Source organism: Tachypleus tridentatus, chromosome 5, assembly GCF_004210375.1.
Source record: "Tachypleus tridentatus isolate NWPU-2018 chromosome 5, ASM421037v1, whole genome shotgun sequence".
Lineage (NCBI taxonomy): Eukaryota > Metazoa > Arthropoda > Merostomata > Xiphosura > Limulidae > Tachypleus > Tachypleus tridentatus.
Genome location: NC_134829.1, coordinates 54,696,390 through 54,715,948, shown reverse-complemented (window position 1 = coordinate 54,715,948; position 19,559 = coordinate 54,696,390). Strand labels below are relative to the sequence as shown.

Below are 19,559 nucleotides of genomic sequence, written 5' to 3'. Positions count from 1 at the left end.
GCGGAAGGTGGTGTTGAATGACTGTTTTCTCTATGAAGAGGTAGCTCTCGTGCAGCTTAGCGGAAACTTAGTCGTTATTTGTATGTTTGTCTTTATAAACCAGTTTCAAGCTACATGTCACAGCACATTGCTTCAACTGTGGTTTATTATAAGAATCTTTGTAAGGCATTTGTTACACCATTTAAACGGTCATACGATTTTTTTTTTTGACTCGAAGGACTGCATACCAATCCCACTTCGTTCATGGATCATTTAGTTATACATGTGGTAGTCGCAAGCCCACTGACATCAGAAAAACAAACACTATTTAATCACACTTATTCACGGGGATTTCCAACAGGTCTACTTAGCTTTTATCGTCTTTCTGTACATCTACCATCCAATCAGAGTGAAACTTCTGGGAAAAAAATTACATCAGCAGACGTCTGAGTTTTTGCTACAGGCAGTACGCATTTCTGATTACAAACCCTGCTCAATAAACAAGTCTTTCTAACTGAAATAACACTTGAACTTATTCTGAGTTAAGTTTCCGTTAAATCCTTCTTATGACTTACGTAGGTTCCTTGTCTTATTTTCTTCTGAGGGTCTATATCTAATTTACTGGTTGTTTATTTTTTTACACACTCATCGCTTTGGGTCTCAACCATCCTGTTACAAATACATATGGTTTTTGAATAAATTTCTATTGAAAATTTAGATTACTATTTGTAATTACAGTAAAAAAAAGTCCCCAGGCAAGTTAACAGTAAATCGTTAGACTAGCAACGCTAAAATCCGGGGTTCGAGTCCTCGAGGTTGACAGATTAAAGATAACCCCTTGTGTAACTTTGCTCTGAAAACCCACCATTATCACCAACAACAACTTCATGGGAATTCACTGAAGATGGGTGTTTTCCCGTGACGTGCAACAAACGTTATCATTCGTTATTTTTGTGGTCGTGTAGCTCATAATTCCATATTTTTCGAGATCATAAAAACAAATAGATATAAAAGCTAAAAACAGAGTATTTGGTTCAGGAATACGGAAGATATTTGAGAATTTATAGGACGCCGTCTGTCAAAGTCGCTCGATCTTCAACTAAATGTAAATATGTCAAAAACAAAAACACAACTAATGTGTTGGACTTGAGTGGTTATGGGTCATTTGGTTCCATATCGTAACCCTCGTTAGCTGTTCATGGTCAATAACAGACATGGCAGCTGCTTTGTTGTGCCAGTAATGTTTTTACTGTACCGTTAGAAGATGTGATCTAATACATATTACATTTAAATATTTAACGTATTTAACCTTATCTTTAGTTCGACGGTTTCTGTTATGTTATACCGATACTTAAGAACCAAACCTACTTCTTGGATGTACCAATCCTAGAATCAAAGACGTTTTGACATATTTTATCATTTGTCCTTTCAAACTCACCACCTTGGTTCAAAAGCTTATAAAATTAATTCCAGTGCTTTGGAACTATATTTTGATTTGTTGAATAGCGTGAGAACTGTTTATCTTTTGTAGCAAAAAATCCGTTTTATGTTATTTATCTAATGTAGGAATCGAACCCCGGATTTTAAAATTATAATACCGTAACTTTTCTGTTGTCTCACCGTCCTAAAATATAACCTTACATCTGGGCTAGATGAATATTGTCGAAACTGAAAGGTTTGTTTTGTAGAATAGCGCGGGAACTGACAGTGTGGGTTTGGTCAGAAACTTGTAAACCGAGAGTTTTGTTGGATAACGTGGGAACTGAGAATATTTTATTGAATAGCGTGGGAACTGAGGATTTCGGTAAAAGAATAGCGTGGAAACTGAGGATTTCGGTAAACAGAATAGCGTGGAAACTGAGAATTTCGGTAAACAGAATAGCGTGGAATTTCTGAATAGAATAGATGAGGATTTCGGTAAACATGGTCGCATATTCTATTCTCGCCTAATCTTTCTATTTTTAAGACAAACTCCCAAGTGGCTCAGAGGTAAGTCTGAAGGCTTATAAGACTAGGTTTCGATACCCGTGATAGGCACACTACAGATAGCTTTGTGCTTAACAACAAATAAAGAAATCTTCAGACAAATTTTAATAAAAATGAAATGAGAAAAATCGATTGTAAAGCAGCATACGTTTCCTAATGTTAAAGAGAAGTTACCTTCCAACCTCAAACCGGAAATATCTGGATATTAATTTCTCATAATCCGATTGTGACCTCATTTCGTCTTGATCAATTACTGACGTGACAATTGATGATCGTAGCATATCAGGCTGTTGAAGTTATTAAAGGGTCTCTCAGGCCCACTTCTTCACGAGCTCGGGAAAACTTGAACAGATATTCTAGCATTAATTAACTTGCATTAAGGCGAACCAGTAACAGAGAGATCAGAATTTATGACATCAAATTAATGTTGTTAAGAGGGTAAATCCACCACACACTTAAAATAATGGCTCGGCATAGCTAGGTGATTAAGGCACTCGACTCGTAATCCGAGGGTCTCGGGTTCGCATCACCGTCAGAACAAACATTCTCGCCCTTAGAAGTGTTATAATGTGACGGTTAGTCCCACTATTTGTTGGTAAAAGAGTAACCCAAGAGTTGGAGGTGGGTGGTGATGACTAGTTGCCTTCCCTCTAGTCTTAAATTGCTAAATTAGAGACGGCTAGCTTCGTGCGAAATTCAAACCAAACAAACAAACTCAACGATCTGGTTTATATATATATATACACATACATATATTCCCTAACAGTAACTATGATGGAAAAAGTATATAAGCCAAATCATTTAAAAAGTTTCAAACGTATAACAACAAACTTTTAAAATCAAAAAGTGATTCGAATAATGAATGAGATAAAGAACTGGAAATGCAAAGTCTCGAAAGTAATTTACTTTATGCTAATAACTATTAAAATAAATTCAGAGAAGTATGGGGTTATTTAAACAGTAACGTCTGGAAGCTTCTTCGCGTACATCTATATAAATCTCTGAATCAAACTTTTCGGGCAACGTTTCTGGGTTATATTTTACATAATGCAATTAAAGGAGTGAAACAGCGAGGTTGGTTATTCAGTAATCTATTTCAGAGAGGGCGCTGGTTCTTGACAAGTTAAACCTTAATGTAACTAGTTCTAGTGTTGCTGTGATCCACAGAGGGTGGGAGCACTTATCAAGTCGACAGCCGGTTAACAAATACAGCTTCAAGCCGGACATAAATTCAATCGAAACGAAAGGCTTCTCGCTTTCCAAGTGTACGGCGAAACAAAGTTACCAAGGGGTTGTAGCCTATTTCTGGCTATAAGACTAGGTGTACTTCATCAGTGTAATACACTAGGTGTATTTTAACAGTGTAATACACTAGGTTTTCTTCATTAGTGTAATACACTAGGTGTATTTTAACAGTGTAATACACTAGGTGTATTTTAACAGTGTAATACACTAGGTGTACTTCATCAGTGTAATACACTAGGTGTATTTTAACAGTGTAATACACTAGGTGTTCTTCATTAGTGTAATACACTAGATGTACTTCATCAGTTTAATACACTAGGTATTCTTCATCAGAGTAATACACTAGATGTACTTCAACAGTGTAATTTACTTTTGGAGGATGAAGTTGATTATTACATTAACAGACTTAAGTTTGTTCTGAAATCCAACCATGATTATATAAATATTGTTGTTCATGTCTGATAAGAGGGGGTTATACTTTTATCTGAGAACTGAAACATTATTGTTCAAAACTCATACATTGGGGGGGGGGGAGATTTGTTCTAAACTAAGGACATGATTATTGTTCTTCGTAACTGATATAATAAAAGAAATATTCAAATTTGAAGACAGTTTTAGTCAGCCAATCAGATTACAAATGATCAGTTGAATTGTTTCATACTTGATGTTAAAATAAAAAACTTTAACAAAAGTCTTCGCAACTTATAGTAATCTCACAATATTTGTGGAGACGTAACAAGGTGTAAAAACTCACAAATGACTTTCAAAATCTACAATTACGTTTTACTTTTTTTTTTAGACTTGATAGTTACTAGTTACACCGTCAGGTGGCTACTACTTCATTTGAACACTTCATTCAGCCTTCTTGGATAGGGTTTGTGATTATATCAGTAAAACGATTATGATTTGTATTATAAAACCAGGAAATTTTAAACTTTTTATATTTTTTTACAAGGATAATTGTTGTACGATAACCCTTTAACAACTACCTTAAGTACTGTCTTCTTTAGTTTAATATTACAGACAGTACAATCACAAGGAGAACTGATGTGCGATAACCATTTAACAACCACCTTAAGTACTGTCTTCTTTAGTTTAATATTACAGACAGTACAAACACAAGGAGCACTGTTGTACGATAACCATTTAACAACCACCTTAAGTACTGTCTTCTTTAGTTTAATATTACAGACAGTACAATCACAAGGAGAACTGATGTGCGATAACCATTTAACAACCACCTTAAGTACTGTCTTATTTAGTTTAATATTACAGACAGTACAATCACAAGGAGCACTGTTGTACGATAACCATTTAACAACTACCTTAAGTACTGTCTTCTTTAGTTTAATATCACAGACAGTACAATCACAAGGAGAACTGATGTGCGATAACCCTTTAACAACTACCTTAAGTACTGTCTTCTTTAGTTTAATATCACAGACAGTACAATCACAAGGAGAACACTGTTGTACGATAACCATTTAACAACTACCTTAAGTACTGTCTTCTTTAGTTTAATATCACAGACAGTACAATCACAAGGAGAACTGATGTGCGATAACCCTTTAACAACCACCTTAATTACTGTCTTCTTTAGTTTAATATCACAGACAGTACAATCACAAGGAGAACTGTTGTGCGATAACCCTTTAACAACTACCTTAAGTACTGTCTTCTTTAGTTTAATATCACAGACAGTACAATCACAAGGAGCACTGTTGTACGATAACCATTTAACAACCACCTTAAGTACTGTCTTCTTTAGTTTAATATTACAGACAGTACAATCATAAGGAGAACTGATGTAAGAAAACTAGGTCCTTTGAAACAAACTGAAGCAGTTCTTTTTCTTTAGTTTAGTGTTATATAAATAATAATAGTCTGAAGATATTTGTTTCTTTCTTAATTTCGCGCAAAGCTACATGAGGGCTATCTGCACTAGCCGTCCCTAATTTAGCAATGAAAAAGGGAAGGCAGCTAGTCTTCATCATCCACCACCAACTCTTGGGCTACTCTTTTACCAACGAATAGTGGGATAGACCGTAACATTATAACGCTTCTACGATTGAAAGGACAAGCATGTATGGTGCGACGGGGATTCGACCCCGCACCCTCAGATTAAGAGGTCGAATGTCTTAACCACCCGGCCATGCCGGGGCTTCTCAAAATGTGCTTAATAATCAGCTTATGTGTTTCTCCACTTCACCGGTTCTCTTAAGTAGACCATACGGCTTCCGAGTTTGTCGGTAAGCTGTTTGTTTTTTAGGCTCCAAGACATGTGGTCTGAAAGACTTGTGCTAAACAAAGTTACGCTTTGAGTTTGGGTGTCTTAATTTACTGTGCACTTGTGTTGTTCCATTCCATAATTAGGAAATCCATATGGCTTTATCGCTACAAATTATTACACTTCAAGTGCTTTCCATCAAAAATTATTTTTATCCTATGCAGTGTGAAGTGTATCTCATCACAAAGATCGTTTCGAAACATTAGTCAAGTTTAATATGAATTTTTTTTCCCCTTTGGTTTTGATCGACAATCTACGCTTACATGTAAATATATATATACACACAAGCACTGTACGCGAGGGGGAGTATTGTTAATTGAAGTAATCACAGATTAGTTTAACGCGAAAATTAACAGTCCATTAACTCCATTACAGATAGGAAATTTCTTTTTAAATTCACAGGTTCACGAGTTTGCTTTCAAACGCATCAGCTACTAAATGAAAGTAGGTTCACCACTAGAGGGCTTCATTACCCCAGAGTTTCAGCGGTAGCGCAGCCTAGTGAGAAATTGGGAAATTTGCTTTACTCGCATCTAACGTATATACAAAAACGGGTGATTCTAAAAGTAGTAATAAAACACGATTAATATAAGAAACGAAATAATAACTGAAATAGCTTATCTTACTAGAATTATAGTGAAACTTTACCTCACAAAGAACCACTCGATAACGCACACACATACACTCCGAACCAGGAGAGAATATTTAAAGAAAATATCCTTACGATAAAATGAAAGGCAAAAGAAATTTCTCTCGCAGAACAATCTAGAAGTCAGATTTACTTCAAGTATACTTTCATAACAACAGCGCTATCTAGCGGAAATGTTTTGTCAACATTACACGAACGTAAACAAAAAGTGTACAAACATATAAATATACAGTTTGATCTGCAATGAGATTTTAAAATGTTTGCAGAATCAGTTAAACAATCGAGAATCCTCTGCTGTTTGTGGTTTAAAACAAGTCGATTACATATATTTGTTTTTTTTCGATTTTAGAACTTTGAGGAACTCAAACGTTCAATGATAACCACTTAGTCTCTCTGTCGTGTTTGAATAACACATTATAAACTTTATTTTGTTTTGATATAAGTAATTTGTAACAACAGTTTAAATGCTACAAAAACTGGTTCGATTTTGTGTATATCGCAGTCCTACAAGTTACCTTTAATTCGTTGCTTTATTTAAGTTCGTGGAAATTACGCTTGTGCACGTGGGTCGCAATTTAATGTAAACGAAATAAAATATGAAAGTTTAATATTATGACCTATTTTTTACTATCGGTACTATTATTCAAATTCGCCTGTCTTTAAATTGAAATATAAATTGCCAAGTTTCGAAGCTCCTGTGACACGTCAACATTGGTGTTCCAAAATACATGTGAATAATGCGGTACATCTTTCTCTTCATTGTTACTATAACGACCATGGCGTTAGTTGAAAAGTTGTTTATTTATTTATTTTGTTTAATTTTGCGCAAAGCGACACAAGAGCTATCTGCGCTAACTGTCCCTAATTTAGCAGTGTAAGACTAGAGGGAAGGCAGCTAGTCATCACCACCCACCACCAAATCTTGTGCTACTCTTTTACCAACGAATAGTGGGATTGACCGTTACATTATAACGCTCCCGCCTGAAAGGGCGAACATGTGTGATGCGACGGGGTTCTGAACCCGCGACCCTCAGATTAAGAGGTCGAATGTCTTAACCACCTGGCCATGCCGGTTATAAAAAGGAACTTTACAGATGCGCCATAAAACACCTTACTGATAAATGCATTTTATACACATTTAATAAATATTGATATTCGTCTGTTAACAAACAGATATAACGTACTGAATGTTCTGTCTGTACGCTTGAAATTAACAACTCTAACCTTTGATCATCTTTACACATCTATCTTCGTGCTTGGGGTTTGTTTAAAGGGAACTTTTAACATCTATTTAAAACACCTGAGATTCTAAATACTGAATCGTGTGTATGTGTGTATGTGTGTGTTTATTTCTTATAGCAAAGCCACATCGGGCTATTTGCTGAGTCCATCGATAGAAATCGAACCCTTGATTTTAGAGTTATGTTTTGTTGTTAATTGAATAAGAATTGTTTCTTATTGTTCACTGTTTAAGAGTTATGTTTTATTGTTAACTGGGTAAGAATTGTTTCTTATTGTTCACTGTTTAAGAGTTGTGTTTTGTTGTTAACTGGGTAAGAATTGTTTCTTATTGTTCACTGTTTAAGAGTTGTGTTTTATTGTTAACAATGTAAGAATTGTTTCTTATTGTTCACTGTTTAAGAGTTATGTTTTATTGTTAACTGGGTAAGAATTGTTTCATATTGTTCACTGTTTAAAAGTTATGTTATATTGTTAACTGGGTAAGAATTGTTACATATTGTTCACTGTTTAAAAGTTATGTTATATTGTTAACTGGGTAAGAATTGTTTCTTATTGTTCACTGTTTAAGAGTTATGTTTTATTGTCAACAGAGTGAGAATTATTTATCATTGTTCACTGTTTAAGAGCTATGTTTTATTGTTAACAGGGTAAAATTTGTTTCTTATTGTTCACTGTTTAAGAGTTACATTTTATTGTTAACAGGGTAATAATTGCTTTTTATTGTTCACTGTTTAAGAGTTACATTTTATTGTTAACAGGGTAATAATTGCTTTTTATTGTTCACTGTTTAAGAGTTACATTTTATTGTTAACAGGGTAATAATTGTTTTTTATTGTTCACTGTTTAAAAGTTATGTTTTATTTTTCATATTATCATAACATTGGATACTTAGAATGATATTTTTATCCTTCTTTTGTTTTCTCCTATCGGTACTCCTTTCCCAGGGTCGCAGGTTCGAATTCCCTTAACACCAAATATGCTCGCCCTTTCAGCCACGCGAGCGTCATAACGTGACGGCCAATTCCATCATTCGTTTACAAAAGAGTATCCCAAGAGTAAGCGGTGGGTGGTGATGACTAGCTGCCTTCCCTCTAGTCTTACACTGTAAAATTAGGGAGGCTAGCGCCAAAGCCTTCTTGTTGCTTTGAGTGAAATTCAAAAACAAACAAACACAACTAAAGAAGGGCTGTTTTGTGGTGTTGGGTTAGAGGATCGCAACACGCTTGTTATCTAACAAAAAGACCAAAATTATGAAAACCATTTTTTACCCCTTGCCTCTGAGGTCCATCTGGTGGTCGTATTTCAAAATCTTGCGGCACTCTTGAAATAGTTAAAAATGTGTATGTGTCTGTGTGTGTATGCTTTTTTATAGCAAAGTCACATCATGCTATCTGCTGTATCCACCGAGGGGAGTCGAACCCCTGATTTTAGCGTTTTAAAATTGTAGACTTACCGCTATCCCAGCAGGGGACTCGTAAAAAATAATTTACGCTGTTCACGTCTCTGGCCATCAGTACTGGTGGTCTGAGAACGGGTCCATATATATGTAAAAACGGCTGGTATGGATAGAGAAATATTTATATAGAGGAGCGAACAACGTTTCGACCTTTTTTGGTCATTGTCAGGTTCACAAAGAAAGAAAGAGGTAACTGACCGATAGCTGACCACATGTTTGAATGCGGTTGTGTAATTGAGTGTATGAATGTAGAGGGCATGCTTAGATGTTGGATTATATTTATTAATATAAGTGTAAAGGTGTTCCTTTGTATTGGTTTATTTTCGGCTTGAGTTATTGCACAGGGTGTTCGGAAAGTCACTGTACACTTATATATTTATCAACAGACATGTTTCAGTATAGAATACAGGAGGTAAATATGAATGACAATTATAAACAATGTTGAAAGTGACCCCCGTTGGTATCAATACAGGCCTGGATCCTTCTTATTTTGTTTCTAAACACTGCTATCAGTTGCTGGCTTGAAATAGACTGAATAAAATATGATTACAAAACTGCTCAGTGACTTTCTGAACACCCTGTATAAGTGGGGCTTCTTTAATTTTGCGTTTGTTTATGTTTGTTTCTTTATTTAGTATTTGAGTGTTTTCTATGGTTATGTTGTGTTTATTTGACTTGCAGTGTTCGAAAATGTGTGAAGGTGACTTTTTATGTTCTTTGAATGTGGTTTCCATTTTTCTACTTGTTTCTCCAATATAGAAGTCGTGGCAGTTATCACGTTGTATTTTATAAATAATGTTGTGTGGTGTTTGTCAGTGTAGTTTTTACATAGTATAGACCTCAGTTTTGTACCTGGTTTTTGAACAAATTTGGTATTAACTGGAATGCCATATTTTGTTACTAGTTTTTGCCAAATGTTGGTTATTTTTCTGCTGATGTCGGTAATATATGGTATGCAGCAGTATATGGTTTCGTGATTTTTTAAATTACACAACCGCCCTCAAACATGTGGTCAGTTATCGGTCAATTACCTCTTTCTTTTTTTGTGAACTTGCCCATGACCGAAGAAGGTCTAAACGTTGTTCGCTCCTCTACTAGTGTTTTCTCTACCCATACCAGCCATTTTTTAATATTCGTTTTTCTCTACAAGTGGGTTTTCTCGTCATCACATATAGCTAACCCTACTTTGTAAGTCTTATAGCAATCCTGCTAAGCCTTGTTGTGATTAACCTGTGAGCAATAAAAAAAACAATAAATATATCCAGATATATTTTTGTGGTATACTGATATGTTTCACCAGTAATCTTACTCAACAGGAAATATTTCCTCGCAGAATATCACTTTATAATGTTGGATCAATATAGGGTTAACTATATCGGCCGTTTAATTGTTCACTGGATTCGTGAGTATGCTATCGTTAAAACTTATAACATTTAATGTTTTTTTTTTTTTCTCGAAAATTAAATAATACTAAATGTTCTGGGTATTTTGTGAATCGTAAGATTTCTGCCTTAGCTTTGATAATAGTAAACCACTTATTGAGGTTTTAGTTAGCTTGGATTCTTTTTGTATTTCGCGCAGAGCTACACGAGGGCTATCTGCGCTAGCCGTCCCTACTTTTGCAGTGTAAGACTAGAAGGAAGGCAGCTAGTCATCACCACCCACCACCAACTCTTGGGCTACTCTTTTGTCAACGAATAGTGGGGTAACGCTCCTACGGCTGAAAGGGCGAGCATGTTTGGCGTGACGGGGATTTGAACCCGCGACCCTCGCATAACGAGTCGAGCGTCTTAACCACCTGGCTATGCCGGGCCAAAATTTTGTTTATTTGCAATTAAGCACGATGCTACGCAATGAAGTATCCTTGCTCTGCTCGCCGCAGGTATCGAAACCCGGATTCTAGCCTTATAAGTCCGCAGACATTCTGCTGTGCCACTGGCTATAGGCCTCGCATGGCCTGATGCTTAAGGCGTTCTACTCACAATCAGCAGATTGCAGACCCGTGTTCTTGTTACCGAACATGCTCGCCCTATCAGCCGTAGAGGCTCTATAATGTGACAGTCAGTCCCACTATTTGTTGGTGAAAGAATAGCCCAGGAATTGTCGGGGAGTGTTGTTGGTCATCTGCCTTCCGTCTGATGCATCACTTTCAAATTAGGGACGACTAGCGCAGATAGTCCTCGAGTAACTTTGCGAGTAATTCGGTTAATAAACTTACCGAGCTCTGTGACTATTCAAAACCTTTGTTTCGAACTGCTAAAAACATTCTTTATTCAGTGGTTTTACAAAAAAAATATAAACTGTTCAAGTTACTGTATATTTTACTTTTACGTTTAGGCTTAAGTGCATAGAATTACTTAGTTCTTATCACATACAGAAACAAAAATCGGATTCCTTGAAAGTTAATTCTAAATATCAGTTATCTAAGTATTTGAAATTATAAATGAATATTTGTGAAATTCTGGTTTTTAGCTATATTTTATGTATTTAAACTATTTGAATGAGAGGAAACGTAACATAATGGTAACATTAGTCAAAAATTAATTATGGTAAGTTAAACCAACACCATTCTATAGATACCATGGAAACTCTTGTAAAAATAGGCCTGATAATATATATATATATTTGTATTTACTAATCAAATGAGAAAATAGCATTAATAAATGGACTTGTGTTCAACGCGTTTTTCATATTTTGAAATTTCTTGATCCGTTCAATTGTGGCCCCCAGTGGCTCAGTTAATTCTAAATATCAGTTATCTAAGTATTTGAAATTATAAATAGCCCGAAATTGAACTTGATCCGTTCAGTTGTAGCCCCCAGTGGCTCAGCGGTATATCTGCGGACTTACAACGCTAAAATCCGGGTTTCGATGCCCGTGTTGGGCAGAGCACAGATAGCCCATTGTGTAGCTTTGTACTTAATTCAAAACAACAAACAACCGTTCAACTGGTTTTACTGCCCTAGGATCATGTGTGACACATAATGTGTAACCTTTGTTCTAAACTTCAGAAATATGTTACGTAAATGTGCTGCGAGTTAAATACGTAACAGAATCAATAATCTTTTAATTGAGTTGAAAATCATAAATATTACACATTAATCTTGAAAGCTTGGACGTAAATCCATGAACAATCATTTCACTTGAAATGTAACCATCTTTAAAAAATTTTCAATTAATAAAATTCAATTAAAAAAAATACGTTTATATAAAAAGAGAAAAAGTGAAAAATGACTTTGCCCGGCATGGCCACCAGGTGGGTTAAGGCGTGCGACTCGTAATCTGAGGGTCTCGAGTTCGCATCCCCGCCGCACCAAACATGCTCGCTCTTTCAGCCGTGGGGGCGTTATAAGTTACGGTCAATCCCACTATTCGTTGGTAAAAGAGTAGCCCAAGAGTTGGCAATGGGTGGGGATGACTAGCTGCCTTCTCTCTAGTTTTACACTGTTAAATTAGGGGCGGCTAGCACAGATATCTCTCGTGTGTAGCTTTGCCCGAAATTTAGAAAAAAAAAAGTGAAAAACGAGTTATAAGTAATCATAGAATATCACACGTGCTTTAGTGTGTGTCTAAAAATAAGTCTAAACAGTGAGCTGGTTGGTTCTGTGAAAACATGGAAGTGAGAAAGTTAGAGAGATAATATACACTGATGAAAAGTTTGATACAGTAATGACTTATGTTAGCAGCTCAACATTTTACGGTCAAGAAATAAAATCTTACAATGCACCTCAAGAAAAAATAAAACTGATACAACGTAATTCACGAAGAAATAGAATACTATAACGTAACTAATAAGAAATAAAATCATTCGACGAAACTTACGAATAAATAAAATCATACATCTTGAATAACGAGGACATAAAATCTTAACAGTGTAAGTCGCGAAGATCAGTAAGCTTAAACAAACTGATGTAAGTCGCGAAGACCAGTAAGCTTAAACAAACTGATGTAAGTCGCGAAGACCAGTAAGCATAAACAAACTGATGTAAGTCGCGAAGACCAGTAAGCTTAAACAAACTGATGAAGGAAAACGTTCGTAATTGTGATTAAAGATTGTTTGTTTGTTTGTTTTCAAATTTCGCGCAAACCTGCAGGAGAGCTATCTGCGTTAGCCGTCCCTAATTTAACAGAGTAAGACTAGAGGGAAGGCAGCTAGTCATCACCACCCACCGCCATCCCTTGGGCTACTCTTTTACCAACAAATACTGGGATTGACCGTAACATTATAACGCCCCCACGGCTGAAAGGGCGAGCATGTTTGGTGTGACGGGGACTCGAACCCTTGGATTACGAGTCGAGTGCCGTAATAACCACCTGGCCATACCGGATCTAAAGAATATTGTACTACTTAGCTGTTACTAAACAGATTCCGAAAGATCCAACCTCCAGGAGAGAAACAATTGCAACGATTTGTACTACAATAAAAAAACAACAACTTTTTACTGAGAATCTTTACGAACAAATCAGACTAATCGGCTTTCAAGCTGAAATAATGGAAAATCTATAATTCGAAACTGAACATTCTGTAAGCCTAACGATTTTAAATATTACAGACATAACGTATAGAGTTTTTGGTGAATTTTCGTCGTGTATACACAACTATCAAATTCACCGTATTTTCAGTTTCAAATTTCATTCCAGATGTTTATGTTTAATCACATGGAGTTTCTACATACTAACGTTTATGTTTAATCACATGGTGTTTCTACATACTGACGTTTATGTTTAATCACATGGAGTTTCTACACACTGACGTTTATGTTTAATCAGATGGAGTTTCTACATACTGATGTTTATGTTTAATCACATGGTGTTTCTACATACTGATGTTTATGTTTAATCACATGGTGTTTCTACATACTGACGTTTATGTTTAATCACATGGAGTTTCTACATACTGACGTTTATGTTTAATCACATGGAGTTTCTACACACTGACATTTATGTTTAATCAGATGGAGTTTCTACATACTGATGTTTATGTTTAATCACTTGGAGTTTATATATACTGACGTTTATGTTTAATCACATGGAATTTCTACATACTGACATTTATGTTTAATCACATGGTGTTTCTACACACTGACGTTTATGTTTAATCACATGAAGTTTCTACGTACTGACGTTTAGGTTTAATCACATGGTGTTTCTACACACTGACGTTAATGTTTAATCACATGAAGTTTCTACGTACTGACGTTTAGGTTTAATCACATGGTGTTTCTACACACTGACGTTTATGTTTAATCACATGGAGTTTCTACATACTGACGTTTATGTTTAATCACATGGAGTTTCTACATACTGACATTTATGTTTAATCAGATGGAGTTTCTACATACTGACATTTATGTTTAATCACTTGGAGTTTATATATACTGACATTTATGTTTAATCACATGGTGTTTCTACACACTGACGTTTATGTTTAATCACATGGAGTTTCTACATACTGACGTTTATATTTAATCACATGGAGTTTCTACATACTGACATTTATGTTTAATCAGATGGAGTTTCTACATACTGATGTTTATGTTTAATCACTTGGAGTTTATATATACTGACGTTTATGGTTAATCACATGGAGTTTCTACATACTGACATTTATGTTTAATCACATGGAGTTTCTACATACTGATGTTTATGTTTAATCAGATGGAGTTTCTACATACTGATGTTTATGTTTAATCACTTGGAGTTTATATATACTGATTTTTATGTTTAATCACATGGAGTTTCTATATACTGACGTTTATGTTTAATCACATGGTGTTTCTACACACTGACGTTTATGTTTAATCACATGAAGTTTCTACGTACTGACGTTTAGGTTTAATCACATGGTGTTTCTACACACTGACGTTTATGTTTAATCAGATGGTGTATCTACATACTGACGTTTGTGTTTAATCAGATGGTGTTTCTACATACTGACGTTTATGTTTAATCACATGGAGGTTTTACATACTGACGTTTTTGTTTAATCACATGGAGTTTTTACATACTGACATAACACTATTGTTTTTTTAAGCAGAACTGACATTTCTTCCTTTCCAGAACCAGTGAAAGATCTTTCTAAGCCTGTTGTGTTTTTTCTTCAGACCCAGCGAACGTTCTTTCTAGGCACGTGTTTTCTCGATTGGTGTCAATTGCAGCTAATGTATAGCATTTTATGTTTAAAATACCTGGTCGCAAATTTTCCCAAATTTAGGGAAAAAACGTCAGAGTAGAAACACTAATTGGAGACATTAGACTACGTAACCTTAATCCAATAATACAATCCAAAAAACGTAAAATGTGTAAAATGCCAAGAACATAGACGTAGAAAAAAAGGAAACTGTGGTGTTTGTGGCTGTTGGTCACCTTTGATCACCTACAATGTTTGTTTCATCATATACTTTATGGATTTCAAATCTGAAAAAGATTCTGAATAGCAGAAACAAGTAATTTATTTCTACCAACCAACGACGCCTAGAAAGATCGGTTTTTCATGACTTGGATTCCAAAAGTAACAATTTGCAATGAGGTTGCTCTGATATCTAACACTTACACTGACAATATGGTAATGCTATTTTCAGTTTTTGTCAAGGAAAGTGGATAAAGTTATTGTCCAATAGAATGTAAACCACTTTATTATAGAAGATACATCTACTAATTTGTAATAAGAGAGTAACGTTGTGTTTTGAAGTATTCGAATATTAGATGTTCAAACGAAAATTTCTGGTTGAATATGAACATTCTTAAAACTAGACTCGTAATCTGAGGATCGCAGGTTCAAATCTCTGTCGCACCACACATGCTCGTCCTATCAGCCGTGGGAGCGTTATTATTTTACGGTCAATCCCACTATTTGTTGGTAAAGAGTAGCCCAAGAGTTGGCGGGTCTTCCTTCCCTCTAATCTTACACTGCTAAATTAGGGACGGTTAGCGCAGATCGCCCTCGTGTCGCATTGCGCGAAAATTTAAAATAAACCAAAACCAAATCATTCTTATATACTTTATTATATGATCGACTGGTCATTTCAAAGCAAGTTTGAATTGTAAAGCAACTTTCCTTCAAGACTTTGAGATCATTTTGATCGTTTATAGAAAATTTTGTTATAGTACTCACGAACACTGTTCACAGGACTATAAGTAATTATAGTAATGCCAATAAAGTCTAGAAGTTCGATATTACAAAGAAACTAATAATAAAAGTAAAATTTCAAAAACCAGCCCTAACTTTACAGTTTGAAACTCTTTAACCTATCACACGTGTGTGTGTGTGTTTTCTAGAAGCAAAGCCACATCGGGTTATCTGCTGAGTCCACCGAGTGGAATCTAATCCCTGATTTTAGCGTTGTAAATCCGTAGACTTACCGCTATACCAGCGGGGTACGCTGTCTCTATTACGTCGTTTATTTGAGTATTTAGAACAAAGACTTATTTACACGTAATCGTCTCGAGTATTAAAATAATTTATTAGTGACAAGCAGCTTGTCAACAGTTCTCACCGCCATCTCTTGAGCTACTGTTGGTTTATTAGTAGTTGGATTCGATTCTGAGCCCAACAGTACACATACGGCCCCAAAGTGTGGAGTATTATGGACTTTTGGCATTACTTCCTGAGCACGCTAATCACGAGGCCACGACCGTCCTTTCACGTTTATGCACCACTGACATTTGCGTATGTGGTAACGTGATGGTTCTCCTGGTGTTATTTAATAACACTGTTTGTTTTTTGCAGCTACAATGTATATAAATCATTCAACAAATTTAAAACTATGATTACATGACTGATCTCCGGTGTTATTTAATAACATTTTCCGTGTTTTGTAGCTCAAATATAAAAATATTCAACAGACTTAAAAGTCAGATGACATGACTGTCCTCTGGTGTTATTTAATAACACTCTTTGTGTTCTGTAGTTACAATATAAAAATATTAATAGACGCCATGACTGACCTTTGGTATTATTGATCAACTTTTTTGGTTCATAGCTACGATATAAAAAAAATCTTCAACATATTTAAAAAAGAAAAGGGCAAAATTTACCTTCATCAAATAACAATTTAAACATATGTTTATACAGTTATTATAATGTGTTATGTTTATACAGTTATTATAATATGTTATGTTTATACAGTTATTATAATGTGTTATGTTTATACAGTTATTATAATGTGTTATGTTTATACAGTTATTATAATATGTTATGTTTATACAGTTATTATAATGGGTTATGTTTATACAGTTATTATAATGTGTTATGTTTATACAGTTATTATAATATGTTATGTTTATACAGTTATTATAATGTGTTATGTTTATACAGTTATTATAATATGTTATGTTTATACAGTTATTATAATGTGTTATGTTTATACAGTTATTATAATGTGTTATGTTTATACAGTTATTATAATGTGTTATGTTTATACAGTTATTATAATGTCTTATGTTTATAGTTATTATAATGTCTTATGTTTACACAGTTATTATAATGGCATTATAATATACAGTTTATACAGTTATTATAATGTGTTATGTTTATATGGTTATTATAATGTCTTATGTTTACAAAGTTCCAACGTTCTCTTCATATTGTAATTTTCATACGTAAAAATTACGAGTTTTTAACTATGAACATTGGATTTCCGTTTTATCCCCGCAACGACTCAACTCTAATTTTATATAGTTATTACACCAAAAAACCGGGTTTTGACAGCCGTGGTGGGCAGAACACGGATAGCCCATTGTGCAGCTTTGTGCTTAACAAGAAATAAAACGAAAAACCAAATTTTCCGCGCTATTTCAAGAGATTCCTCTCTCTTGGCAGGGCCCGGCACGGCCAAGCGTATTAAGGCGTTCGACTCGTAATCCGAGGGTCTCGGGTTCGAATCCCGGTCGCACCAAAGATACTCGCCCTTTCAGCCGTGAAGGTGTTATAATGTGACGGTCAAACGCACTATTCGTTGGTAAAAGAGTAGCCCAAGAGTTGGCGGTGGGTGGTGATGACTAGCTGCCTTCCCTCTAGTCTTACACTGCTAAATTAGGGACGGCTAGTGCAAATAGCCCTCGAGTAGCTTTGCGCAAAATTCAAAAACAAACAAACAATCTCTCTTGGCAGAAAATATAAGGAACAAGAAGTATTGATGAAATTTCAATGTAAATCAACACTCCTTACAGTTTTAAAACTACCACTAACACTGAAGCTAAGTGATATAACACAGTGTGAGTACTTTATTAAATCTTGACGGAATCGAGTTTATCGTTGAAGAGTTATAAGACAGTAAGTTTGTACAGCAACTCAAAACTGAAGCTTCCAATATCTCGTGTTTGTACAAGTCATAAAACTGTTATTATTACTTGGAATTGTCATTAACTCGTTGACAGTAAAAATGAACTGACGCCTTCCTTGAACACGAAACATAAAACGGTGTGGAGAACAAGAAATTGCCAGAAACATTATAAGAGACTACAATATTAGTTTACAGAAACATTATAAGAGACTACAATATTAGTTTACAGAAACATTATAAGAGACTACAATATTAGTTTACAGAAACATTATAAGAGACTACAATATTAGTTTACAGAAACATTATAAGAGACTACAATATTAGTTTACAGAAACATTATAAGAGACTACAATATTAGTTTACAGAAACATTATAAGAGACTACAATATTAGTTTACAGAAACATTATAAGAGACTACAATATTAGTTTACAGAAACATTATAAGATACTACAATATTAGTTTACAGAAACATTATAAGAGACTACAATATTAGTTTCTATGCTGTTTCTTCTTCCTATTCATGTAGTTGTGAATGACTTATGATTTGACAGTCATCTTATATAGCGTAATGCGTTCGTAATTTGTTTTAATTTAAAGGAAAATGTGTGAAGAAAACTGGTTTCCCCACAACTTTTTTATCATTTTGTTTTTCTGACTATCTAATAAATATGTCGTTTTAAAAGAATTTGTGTAGCTATATTTCTCTATCCAGGAGGAACGTCATAGGTTCCAGAACTTTCGTCATGCCGACTTCAAACATTCCGAATCTACACGACTCCACCTCTTTGAAAATGTATTTCAACCGAACCATTCAGGTGCTTGATAAATATGATATTTTTTCCGCCCACCTCGCTATCCCATCACACGGCCTCCCATGAGCAAAAGGTTTGGGAACCAATGACTTAGGGGCTGTTGACTATCTGCCTTCTCTCTAACTTATGAGCCCAAACTAGGAACGACTTCTTGTTTTATGGCACAAAGCTAAGCAATAGGCTATATTCGCTCTGTCCATCATCGTGGAATTGAGCCTCAGATTTCAGCATTGTAAGTCACTAAAGTTACTGCTGAACCACCAGGGGAACTCTTAGGGAAAACACTCTTTGGGTTTGTTTTCACAAACAAACATATTGATTACTTATCAAACGTACATGTAGACGAGTTGTTTTTAGCCTAAATAATTTACTTGTTATATATAATTGACATTTCAGTTATTCTATTTATATGGCATAACTAATTCTTACTTCCAATCAGAACAGACTGCCAACTTAGATCAAAAGTAGAAATCCACCCAATCATGGGTATAGCTAATTAAATGTACTTCAGCTTAGATCAAAACTACAAATCCACCAATCATGGGTACAACTAATTAAATGTACATCAACTTAGATCAAAACTAGAAATCCACCCAATCATGGGTACAACTAATTAAA

At 35.0% G+C, this 19,559-nt stretch overlaps 1 long non-coding RNA gene across 3 annotated transcripts in view; it reads left to right on the top strand.

Moving 5' to 3' along the window:
* LOC143250300 (uncharacterized) overlaps positions 1-19,559 on the top strand; it is a 136,081-nt gene that overhangs the window by 108,420 nt on the left and 8,102 nt on the right. The gene's annotated exons all lie outside the window — the stretch shown is intronic.